We start from the raw sequence: 12,976 nt of genomic DNA, 5'->3' as shown, positions 1-12,976 counted from the left end.
GTTTATAGAATCGTTTGCTCTCAAAAAGTGTTTTTTTTTTCTCCATTGTAAATATTGTTTATAATACAAAATAAAACATATCAAGTAACTTTTTGAGTTACAAAACAATTTTAGAGCGATATTTCGTAATTTGTATAAAATTTGAAAGCTATCAATTTCAATCTATCAATTATAGAAGATTTTGCAATTTCCCTTTATTTAACAACAGGGAAAACAGCCATAATGAAAATTTGTAACTCATCCCCTTGTTTACATTTTTTGTCCGTGAACCGCGTGAAAACTATCGCTGAGGAAGATTTAAAAAAAAAAAATACGAAGAAAAAAAACTTCACGCTCGTTTGAAAAAACGATTGCGTTTTAGAAATTATTCCGCTTGGTAAAGAGCTTCCGCTGGGACCATTTTAGGTGTGGTGGTACTTCTCAAGAACATCCACAAGACATCCCATTCACTCAAAAATGGAGATTCTACGAGTTTTTAAAAAGTGGTGAGGAAAATAAAAGCTGCACCGATTTAAACAGAATAAACGAAAAAAACTAAGTTCTTTCTTTCTTTTTCAAAGTGAAAAAGTCGGAACTACCTCAAACGTGTGAAGAGACTTTTTAGAGATTTTTGAATATGGTTCTTTTTTTTTTTAACATTTGAATAAAACTCGGTGAGAAGTGCTTTTACAGAAGTATTTTGTTGTTGAGATGCACAAAAGAATTTTTATTTTCAAAAAGATATTCGTTTTTTCCTTCTTCGCTTAAGTGTTAGTATTTGGCGGATGGAAGTTTTAAAAGACAGGCATATTGCAGAAGGAGTTTTTATAGCTTTAAGAAACCGCTGTTGCTAAAAGGAGTTTATAAGATCAGTACAAGCAGAAAAAGTCTAAAAAATAGGTCTGTACAGAATAATTTTCTTGTGTATATTTTCTTTTATTAACCATATCCGGGTTTAAATTAGACTTCAATGATACGCAATTTAAAAACAGCCCATACGAAATTTAAATACAGCTTTTTTAAAACTGGACAAAAATAATCAATGTAATCGATTGAAACGGTCCTGCAGCAGCTGATTCTTACAGTTCGTGACATTCTTACAGTGTGCACAAAGTCGCATAAGGCTCCTATGCCATTAAATTTTACGAGTATATCATCAAACAATCTATAACTAAGCAAAGTTGTAACCGTTAACTAAGACTGTTTATTTTTACCTTTCAAAAATAGAAAAAAGGTTGCTATTCTTAAATCTGAATTACATGGGGTGACCAGCTAGCAGAGGAATTTGACGAACAAATAATTGTAAAAAAGTAATGTAGGCCACGGTGTTTTATATTGAAATCCAAGGAAAACATCCACTGGCTAATCAAAAAGACATCTTTCAACACATGAAGCTGAACAGACACTGCACATTTTAGAATTTAGATTCTTTCTATTCTGATCTTTTCAGTTTAAATTCCTGAGTCGTAATGCCTCAGGAGATAGAACATTCGCCTTCCAATGAGGTGAACAGAGTTTGAATCCCAGCGATGGCTGGTCGATACGAATACTGCATCCGGCTTGCACCGACCACAATGCTGATTTTAAAATATCCTCAGTGGTTGACGGATCATGAGTGAGAGTCCACTTGCCGTCAAGCTAAACATGGGAGGTTTTCGTGGTTTTCATCTCCGTGTTACGCAAACGCGGGTTAGTTCCATCAAAAAGTTCTCCACGAAGATAAATTTCTCCTAATACTTGATCCGGGATTTCTTCGATTTTACTATCTGTTTGGCGCAAAGCCGCATACGCCTCCTGCGTCACTAAATTCTACGAGTACATCATCAAACAATCCATAACTAAATAAAGTTTAACTGTTAAATAAGTTTATTGTTACCTTCCAAAAATGAAAAAAAGGTTACCATTCTTAGACCCCTTTTACGTTTCAAGCTACTTGTGCATGTTGTTTAACTTGCAAACATTATCACAGTTCTCGAGAATAAATTGAAGTGTTACGTTCAATTATTGCTCTCTAAATCCTTTGACCTGTTCTCATAAAAACAATAATTCTCTGGAAATGTTCGTTCGCAATTTTGTGCCCTCTTCAAAATCAGAAGATTTTACAGTTTAGGCAAATCTTAACTTTCTCCCGGAACATGTAAATAAACACAACGTCGTTTCCTAATGTTCTCTTTCACTTTTCGGAATGAGACTCTTTTCCTTATCTTATCCTGTTTGCAGTCTTTTATGAAGCTGGACAACGTATCGTAAAGCAAAAAGGAGTACATTTTCCGCCTAGTAAGTATGTACTTTAACCATGATAACTGGATCTGTAATGTTTGCGGCCCTATTTTATCTGTGTTTTACTACCGCCATGGTGGTAAAACTTCACACGTGTAAGTTGTTTTCAAATATGGGGCGGTAAAAACGACTTCAAGATGATGAATTAAGAATATTTTGATTTGAGTCTGCCTCGTAGCTAAACGCAGTGTTAGAAGTTATCTTTTGCATGTAAGAAACAATTTTCTTACTTCACTTCTTTTTATTCTAAGTATTAGAGGTTTCAATGACCGGAAAAAAGGCATGACTTGTCTATCAGCTTGTAAAATGACTTTTTATTCTGATAAATTTTAGAATTACTCTTCTGCAAAGAGAGTTTCTATTAAAAAAATTCCTACAGATATTTTTCGTTCGATACTTTATATATTTCGAAGGAGACTAAAAAAATCCAGTATTTTTTAATCTGCTTGATATTTTAAAAGCTTATTGCAATCTGCCCACTTTCCTATAGGTAAAGAATTATTGACTGAATTCACTTAGAAAGCCTAGTTACGATAGTTCATTCATTTTGACTTATTGCGAACTGCCAGGAAAAAAAATACAGCTAATTGCGTAATGAATAATACATCTTCTAATTAACCTTAATGTGGGCTCTCTTCAATAAACTCAAAATTACGTAGGCTATTTCGAAAATACTGGAGACTATTCCAATATACTTGGCTATTTGCAAAATAACAGCTGCTGTTTATAAAGAGCTGGATCACAATTAGCCTACAATATGTTCTGTATTGAGTTATTGTAAAATACAGTCTGCTGTTAAATATTTGATTCCAAATTATCATCTTTTTTTATTTTCAATTTACGTTAGTTACAATAATTATTCGAACAATAAGATCCGCATCGCTGATTCGAATGTCGCACGAACATTGAAACCCGCATGTACCATAATACCACACAAATTTGTCGTAATCTTAAAAAGAGGTTAAGTCTGTTTTTCGAAGGCTCTGTCGCCAAATGATAAAGCTTTTCAGCTGACAATACGTCATTTTTATAATTCTTGCCAGTTGTTAACAGTCATTAATGACTGTAAGGATAAGTTTGGCCTATCTTTAGACAGCGTATTCTATTCTAGTTGGCTCAAAAATGGCACGAAATATCATTATGAGGAAAAATCACAGTTTTATGAAAAGTAAAAGCGTTTACTATCCAATTTTTAGTACCTAAAAAGTTACTGAAATGCTGCGTTGGCTGGTCTTATAAAAACTTGCTAAAATCAAGAATTATTCATTAATTAAAATTTTTATTTGAGTGAAAAAAATCTTGTCAAGTTAGCGACCTTTAAAAAAAATTCTACATTTTTTTATTTAAGGTATTTAAGCTTTTTGAACATTTTAAAGGCTAGATAATTCTTTACGACAAAGACCCTGGCGCATTTATAACGTATAAAATGATTGCTTTGAGTTAAAGGCAATTGTCTTAAATTGTCTTATTTTACTTGTTAGTAAAGCTTCAAAAAGAAAAAACACCTTTAAATTATATAAAACGCTTTGAAATTTAACCATAGTGCTATATAATCTTGATCTGGCCTGTTATGTCATCCTGATCTATGAAGCTATCTGGCCATCGTAATAAGGATACGGAAATTTGAACGATATTCTATATTCTAGCGAAATTTCTTCTATGCGTGATTTTTCTATTTTATTACATAAACTATATTTAATTAAATATTATATAGAAAAGCGAGAGGGAATGGCTGGCCTGTACAAGCTAAATACAACACACAAACTTTTACAAGAACAATTCTTTACTTCATGGAATTTTTAAATAACTTTATGCCATAAATATTCAAACAAGACAAACTTAAGAAGAAAAAAAATAAAGAGCGATTGTGTCGTGATTTAGTCCATCTTTGATTAATCGGGCAGCCTTTAGAAGGCCTCAGTCGCCGATGTCACACATTGCATGTTTCCAAAATTTATGAACTCGTAAAAAAAGAAACGAACCTTGTCTAGTTTATTTAGTGTCCTAAAAAAATGTATAAAAATTCTGAGTTATCTTGTTATAGTGGCTAACGCGTCGATTTGTCTTGTTTCGCCAACCTGACAGCAACTGCGGGTTGTCCCGTCAAATCTGCTATTTTAACGCGTACAGGGAAAAAATATTCTTTTCTAAAAAGATTTATGAATAAATTTAAATGTTCCATACTCTCATAATTCAGCCGTGCTAAAAGACTGATACATTCTGTGGGAAATAAATTTGCTTTAAAGCGTTACTGGTTACACATGAATTTCTCAACTTAGTGTATGGTAATAGTTAGACATCTGCATTAATATGCTGTCGTTACCATGCTGATGTTTTATACTGCATAGTTTATTAGATTTTTATCTTTCTGAGTATGCTCTATATTAAGTGGGATTGGTGTACTTAGTATGTTTAGTATGATAATGGTTTTTCTTATTTATCTGCAATATATTTAGATTTACTAGCAAATTAATCATATTTACGAGATATTTTCATGGGCTAATTAATAATATAATCAAATTTGCTAGACATATATTCACTATCTATATATCCATGTGTACTTGAAAATTAATAATATTTTCATATTTACTATCAAATTAATAATATAATCATATTTGCTAGCTATATATACATATTTACTAGCAATTATGCTTGTTAGCGATATATTCATGCTTAATCCCTCAGTGGACTGATCGTTAAGACACGGTTCCCAGCAGATCACCGAAGTCAAGCAACACTGGCTGCTGTCAGTGTGCGGGTGGGTGACCACTTGGATTAGTCTGCGTAGGGCCCGAGGGTGTGCGGTATTGGTTCTCGTTAAACTGTTCTACCGTAAAGTGCTCGACTGCGCGTGCAGGTCGTCGGGCTACCGAAGTGGGGGTGCCATCCCCTCTGCAGAGGATCAAAATTGTGATGGCATGTCTTCGGATCACCCTCAGGGATGTTTCCCAGACAGTCGCCAATAGCCCATTGTGCAGCTCTAGTGCGACGTAAATTAACTACAACGACAACAGCAATATTCATGTTTAATAGCAAATTAAATTAAAATTAGTTATGAAATTATGCTTATTATAAAAAAGGGGGCTTGTTATTAATTACTTTATTTAAAATTATGTAATTTGTCTAAATTAAAGTATTTTTGCATTTTATTAATAGTAAAATCCCTTTGAAATGAAATTTACAAAAAGGTATATTCAATGATAATGTATTTCCTTAAAAATCAAATTGAGTTGACTTAATCTTTTTAGTTTAAGGAGGCATGATTAAGAGAAAAATTCCATATAAATAAATATAAGTGAAAAAGTAAGTCATTATTTGTTGTTATTTTTTAACACGTAACTATCAATTTTAATTATATTTATATAAAAATTTATTATTACAATATTAGCTTTTGTGAAGAAACTACCAATAAACAATTTCCATTATAAATTTTTTTTTTTTGAAAAAAAAAAACATTTGTAATAAAACTTTTTTGAAAAAAATTTCATTTCTTACATCATAATTACCTTTATAATAATAGCTAAAACTGAATAAGTTTATGAAGCACTAGTAGAAAACTATCAGTTAATCTTTTTCTTGTAAAAATTAATAGTAAAACTAATTACTTGATAGTTTTAAAAAAGCACTTATTTTCAGTATAAATGTGCAAAAAATAGTTACTTATTTACATCATAATTAGACTTTATATGGTATGGAAGCATTTGCTTATAAAGATTAGTATTTATTAATTTTGTTCAGAATTTAGAAATAATTTTTGTAACCATACATTTTTAATTTAAAAAAGTGTATTCTTGTATAAAGTAAATAAAAACATCGTTCAAGGGATAAATTAATTTATTCACAACTTAAGAAGTATTTTGTAGGATCTCTGTTTGCACATCTTAAAAATTAACTCACCATAATACATAATGAACTTAATGAAAAAAAAAAAGAATTCCGAAAAAAATATAGTTTTCAAATTATTGAACTGCAGCGGTCGTCATAACAACGCCTGAATAGAACGACGCGTACACACTGTTTGCTTCTAAACGTTTGCAGTAACAGTTTTGCAAGAAAAAGGGGATAGTTTTTTTAACACCATAATTATCAAAACTTTTGTCTAAAATTGAATAAGTTCCGGAAACTTTCCCGGAAAACTATCAATATTCGTGACTAAATTCAGTGCGTTCAAATAAATTACACTTATCCCTCAGGGCAATTTCACCAAATCCTCTGAAATATTGAATACAGCTGCACGGAAGGCGAATAATCATGCTAAACCCCCAACTAATCCACACGACCTTGCATCGCAGCCAAGCACGGTATCAGAAATGTGGTGTAACTTCCACAGTTCCTCAATCACCTTTATCAATTCCCTCGTCTTCTGGGGATCAACTGGAAGTCACAACAGCTTGGAAACTGTTGAAGGATGGGGCAAATTGGGCTAGATGTCGGCTTCCTTTTTTAACAGCTTGTTTCAACTATATCACTGATAAGTTGTTGTTGAGAGATGTTGGCGTGCTACCTTGGCAAGATTCGTCTGGGAAGAAGTGCTACAGCTGCTCGAAATTTTTGTCGCAACCCAGCTGTTGTTGTCTTGGCACCTTTTTTTTCTGGTTGTCATTTGGGGGTGGGGGTCAAGCGGAAAGATCAAACTTCCGGGAGTCTAGAAGGATTGAGACTGGATGGTGTGTTTGGAAACAGCTGTTGAGATAATTCGATGTTTCCTCCAGTTAAAAGGGTGATATATTAATTTTTTTTTCTCAGTATTTTGTTAAGCTTTCGGCACACTTCGGCATAATAATTTTAGGCATGACAGAAATTAGGAAGATACAATTTATTCTCAATAATGGAAATTGTGAGTTTTTACCACAAGCTGAGGAGGAAAAAAAATTTCATTTTCAGAGGAATTAAAAGTTTGTATAAGATATTTTAAGAGCGTTAAAAAGAGTAAATGTACTTTAATGGCAAAAAGTTTTTGACATTTTAAAATCTAAGATTGAGTCTCACTTGAAATGCTGTTTTCGGCAAAGCTATTTGCAATAATTTCTATTTTAATACACATTATAGGGCATATGAAGTTTAAAATTTATGAATGTTGAAAAGTGCTTCATGCCAGAAATAAGAATTTCCGACTTTACGATCGAAGATTGAGTTTCATTTGAAATGTCGTTTTTTGCAAAGCTATTTGCAATAATTTCTTATTTTATTTACATTATGAGGTATATTAAATTTAATATTTAAAAAAATTTGAAAGAGTACTTCATGAATGAAGTAAGTATTTTGGTATTCTGAGATTGAATATCGAGTCTTACATGAAATGACATTTACAGCAAAACTATTTGCAATAATTCCTCATTTAATATTAATTCTTTATGTATTTACAAAGTTTCTTCATTATAAAAAAAAAAATTATTTCATAATAAAAAATATTTAAAATATATTGTATTATATATATTTAAAAACAATTAATAAAAGGCATCCAAAAGGAAGAATAGTAATAACAGATGCCTAAAAATTTTCAAACATATAAAAATTCGAATAGATCTATAGGTTTTTTCGAATCTACCATTAATAGTTTAACCATTTAACGTTGAAACCATATTAATTCTCTAACTAATGTTTCATCAAATGATTTGAATCGTATATATTTTGGGTATGTTCCATTTCCCTTTAATAATTTTTGAAAAAAATTTTATTCGCGTAGCATTTAATAACAGTTATAACAGTGATTTTATTGTGAAAGTAAATTTAGAAATAAAATTATTAGATTTTAAATAACGAATCAAATTAAAAAAGCAAAATAGCAAATAAAAAATTATCCTTGACATTAAACATTAAAAAAATGCTGGTGTTTGTTTAATTTTAAAATAAAACTATTTTAAAAAAATTAAAACACAATTAAAAAATTTTCTTTCATAAATGTTTTATAAAATGGCAAGGAACATTTTCAAAAAACATTACTGCATTTACCCTAGATAAACTAAGGGTTGACGAAATCAGTAAGTTTACACTTTGACAACTGAGATTTTTCACTCAGTATCTTAAGCCCAGACAGACGTGTTTAAACACGAAATCACATTCCTGTCAACGAGGCTTGATATCTTGCTCTTGCATTTCTCTCGACGGTATAATCCCCCAGACAGCTCTCTAATCCATTTCCCTTTTTACACCTTTTTTCTCCTTTGATATAACTCAATCTTAAGAAGAAATCTGCTTATACTAAAAGAGCAAATTTATCTATTTCTTTTCGAGTTACCCTATCATTAAAAAAGAGTATCAATACTTCATGTGAGGAACTTCATCTTATTATTGCATGAAGTAGGATATAAAGCTGCGTATTTCAATTTACTTTTGAAATGCATTGGATTCATATTCAGATAAGATGTTACAATTACTACAACTATAAGAAATTTAAAAGAAAATTGCATTTTCTCTAATTTATTTTTAATTTTTTTTTGTAATACATCCTACAAAATGCAATATTACCTGTGCTGTTGGAATGTTACTAAATGGCTATTTCTGCCTATTTTCTGATCTATGATTTTCAAACGCATTATGTTTCTTACTCTTCTGTTTCTTACGCATTCTGTTTCTAAGCGCATTCTGTTACTATATTTTATTCATACAATTTTTTGGAAATATATAGTATATACAGAGCCGCGATGTCTATGGGGTTAAGGCACTGAACTGTCAATGTGAAGAACTGTGAGCTCGAGCCCCAGTGGCGGCTTGAAGCCGACCCAGCTTTAAATAGGTTGGTTGTAGTTTGTCTGGGAAGTAAATGCGGCTTGCGCGCATTGCTGACCAGATTGTCACCATCAAGTCGTTGGTTACGAAATTATGAAGTCTTAACGTCCATTAACCACGGGCTGTTTCGAGAATACTAATAGCAAAATATACTGCATGGTGACCAATAAGTTCTCATTCACTTTCAAACTATTATTAAAATTATACAAAATAAATTGTGCAAAAACTTTTTTTACATTAATTTAGAGTAGCAATCTTTGCAATAAATGCTTTGGAATAATGCTCCCTCTTACTTTCTTAACGAGCTTAAGTCTCTTTTTCAAATTCATCACACGCGGCACATTCGGCTTCCGTCAGCATTTCAAACCATACATTTACATTTTTGAATTTGCTCAGATTAGTGAATACGGTACCATGACCACGAAGAACCCAAGTTAATAGCTCCCTCAAATTTGGTTTATAACACTACTGACATGAAGTCGTTCAAGTTTAAAAATCACCAATTCCGGCCCTTGTACTATTATAAATCTGTATTTATTCCCGTATATTATGCCTGAAAGATTTTTGAAAATAATCTATTAAGTTCTAAAATTTTGCAAATAAATTTCTTTGCTTCGTTACATTCTACTTTGCTATCAAGAAATTTTACCAAAGTTACCTTTTTATTTTACGGTATCATCTGAAATATTTACTGTCATATTAACTGCACAAGCCTATTTCCAGTCTTCATTACATTCTACCTTGCATCATTATTTTTCTAATCGAGCCTTCCTTTTGTTTTTTACAGCCATCCTCAAGATTCACTATTCTCTATCAGATTCGTTACGCGTGCAAATTTTCTGTCGTTACTACTTTGCCTCAAATTTATTATTTTTCAAAACATATCTACCTCTACTATTCATTTTTGCAGTCCTCAAAAATATTCCCTATTCACTGTCAGACTCGCTAAACATGCAAGTTTCCTCTCGTTGTTACATTCTACTTAGCATCCAATTAATTTTTCAAAACATGTCTGCCATTCTTTTTTGCAGCCAGCTGAAAGATTCCCTATTCACTATCAGACTCACTACACACGAATGTCCTCTCTTTGTTACATTCTACTTAGCATCTAATTAATTTTTCAAAACATGTCTACCATTCTTTTTTGCAGCCAGCTGAAAGATTCCCTATTCACTATCAGACTCACTACACACGAATGTCCTCTCTTTGTTACATTCTACTTAGCACTCAATTAATTTTCTCAAACGAGCCTACCATACGTTTTTACAGCCGTCTGAAAGATTCCCTATTCACTATCAGACTCACTACACACGAATGTCCTCTCTTTGTTACAATCTACTTAGCATCCAATTAATTTTTCAAAACATGTCTACCATTCGTTTTTACAACCATCTGAAAGATTCCCTATTCACTATCAGACTCACTACAGACGAATGTCCTTTCTTTGTTACATTCTACTTAGCATCTAATTAATTTCTCAAAACATGTCTACCATTCGTTTTTACAGCCATCTGAAAGATTCACTATCAGACTCACTACACAGGAATGTCCTCTCTTTGTTACATTCTACTTAGCATTCAATTAATTTTTCAAAACATGTCTGCCATACGTTTTTACAGCCATCTGAAAGATTCCCTATTCACTATCAGACTCACTACAGACGAATGTCCTTTCTTTGTTACATTCTGCCTAGCCTCTAATTAATTTTTCAAAACATGTCTACCATTCGTTTTTTACCGCCATCTGAAAGATTCACTCTATATATGAGAAACACAAGAATATTTCACGAAGCTATTCAGTTAAATAAGTAATACAAATGAAACACTGACACCAAATAGGCTCAACTTGCAATCTAAATCTAAGAAAGCTAGCCATCTGCTGAAGCCTGAAAAGATTAACCTCGCCTGGCAGTGCCTGATACTATCTGATCTTTTTGTCGTCCGCCATTAGGCGGTTAAAGATCTTCCTGGAAGATTCCAGAAATCCCTTGTCCTCACTTCTTTCTTGTTTGTGTGCCTGTAGACAGGTCCGGCAGGCAGTCCGTCCACTGGGACTACTTCAGAGCACAATTTCATTTGGGTGCTTTTCCCGTTTCTCCTTTTTTTCACTTTTCCTTTATTTTTTTCCGGAGATGGTTCTGTTTGGGGTTGTCTTTCTTCATTTTATCTCCTGTGCGCGAGATGGTAGATCGGCAAGTTGTTTTTTTCCCGAAAGGAAAGAGGGGAGACAGTTGCACATCCGTTTAAAAATAGATCGGTTTGGGATTGGAGTTGATGCCGCTCTGGGATAGGGGATGGTGGGGAAGTGGTGGGCATGAGTATAGGGCTAGAACTAAAATGCACATACCATGTTTCTTATCCGTTCTAGATGCCTCGTCTTAAAAAAAAAGGGGGAACTGGTTGGTGAAATTGATGGCTCCCCAAAAAAGAATCCAAAGAAATTTCCTATCGTTCTAAGCCTTTGGATTTGAAGGGGAAAAATAAGGTGATGAACAGTTAGGAAACTTTTTTTTTCACTTTAAAATAAGATGTTTGGGGACTTCTTGTTCTATTCGAATTGTGTAATTTAAAGCATAACTAAATTTATATTAGAAAACATATGCTGAACAGTCAAACATTACTGTGCTTATTGGTTTCAGTATTATCAGATGAAAATTTAAAGCATCTTTGCTTATAATGGAATATTTATACTTATAACTATAATTAGAATCCTTTTAAAAATAAAATTTACTTACCAAATTCTTCAAAAATTAAGTGTCAGCTCTTTTTTAAATTCATATATTCCGTTTATTTACAGTATAGAGTAACAGTCTATATAGTAAATGTTCTAAAGCAGACATATAAAGTACCTTTGTTTAATGCGTACTTCAAATTTCTGTATAAACACCAAAGGCATGATATTCAAATCTTATAAATTTTTTTCGACTTATGAATTTTATGGTATCCATAGTAAAATTGGTAAAAAATTTCAAAATAATTTATAGGCTGTGTAATCACCTTTTTGATGTATATATATGTTTTAGAATTTGTCAAAACAGATATCTAAAGTAAGCCGTAGCCGTAAATTAATATATAATTGAAAAAATCTTCATTGAATTACTGCTGAAGAAAACTAGACCATCGAGCAAAACAAGTATATATCATTTTAAATACTTGGTGAAACTTGGAGGTATGCTTACTATCGTCTTAAAATTCCTTTGTTTCCACCGGCACTCAAATACTTATGTTTTTCAGTCTCAACTTCCTCAATAGTTATTCGCTACTTGTTTCTTTCTCGCTTAGTAATTGATTTGCGACTCCTAATCTATATTCTTTTTCAGCTTCATTTTACATGACGATTCTAAAAATATATATTAAGAGCTATGATTATAGAACACCAAGCATAGTTCCATCAAAAACACTTTTATTTAAGTTATGTTCTTAAAATCAGTCATTTATATTATTGTTAACTGAATAGTTTTTAAAACTTTTCTTTTTTTCTAGGTATGTTTATCAAAAATTGTTTTAAATCATCATCTTTACTCTTATTTTTTCTTGGTAAGTTAGTTTTGTACATCTTTATGTTACTCTTCAAGTAATATTTATAAAGCATACAGATTTTTAATTGGATATTGAGAATTTGGGTAATGACACATGAATTTGGGTAAAGACATATTTTTAATTTGCATTTTGAGATACATATGAATTTGGATAATGACAATCAGCTGATTTATAATTTTGCTTGTAAGTATATTATATAAATTAGCTTATAACGAAAATAAGCAAATGTATGAAACTCATAATCACTGGCATGATATCCCGGTGTGTATCTTGGCCTTCTTTAGAAACTTTTCTCCTTGTCATACATCTTGCCAATTCAATACCCTGATTATTTTAAATCTGCATTAAAGGGGAGTTTAACCATTGAAGTTTTGGATGTCCTCTAGCTCAATTACCGATTGGTGTGTTTGAATTATCTTAAGTGTTGTGCTAGTGGTATCTGAACGGCA

General features: G+C 32.0%; 1 protein-coding gene across 19 annotated transcripts in view; it reads left to right on the top strand.

Annotated features, from left to right (window-relative positions):
* LOC107454643 (fasciclin-2) overlaps positions 1-12,976 on the top strand; it is a 249,300-nt gene that overhangs the window by 137,467 nt on the left and 98,857 nt on the right. For 5 of the 19 annotated variants that reach the window (XM_087159849.1, XM_071183746.2, XM_071183722.2 and 2 more), the window contains exon 4: positions 12,471-12,524. The exons of 13 other annotated variants lie outside the window; for them this stretch is intronic. The gene's annotated coding sequence lies outside the window, so the exon portion shown is untranslated. Of the gene's footprint in view, positions 1-12,470; positions 12,525-12,976 lie in introns of those variants that run through there. One more of the 19 variants, XM_071183728.1, reaches the window with a different exon arrangement.

Source organism: Parasteatoda tepidariorum, chromosome 3 (genome assembly GCF_982258835.1).
Source record: "Parasteatoda tepidariorum strain Cologne lab strain chromosome 3, Ptep-v5.0, whole genome shotgun sequence".
Classification (NCBI taxonomy): Eukaryota; Metazoa; Arthropoda; class Arachnida; order Araneae; family Theridiidae; genus Parasteatoda; species Parasteatoda tepidariorum.
The sequence above is the reverse complement of the archived record's forward strand: the minus strand, read 5'-3'. Positions and strand labels throughout refer to the sequence as shown.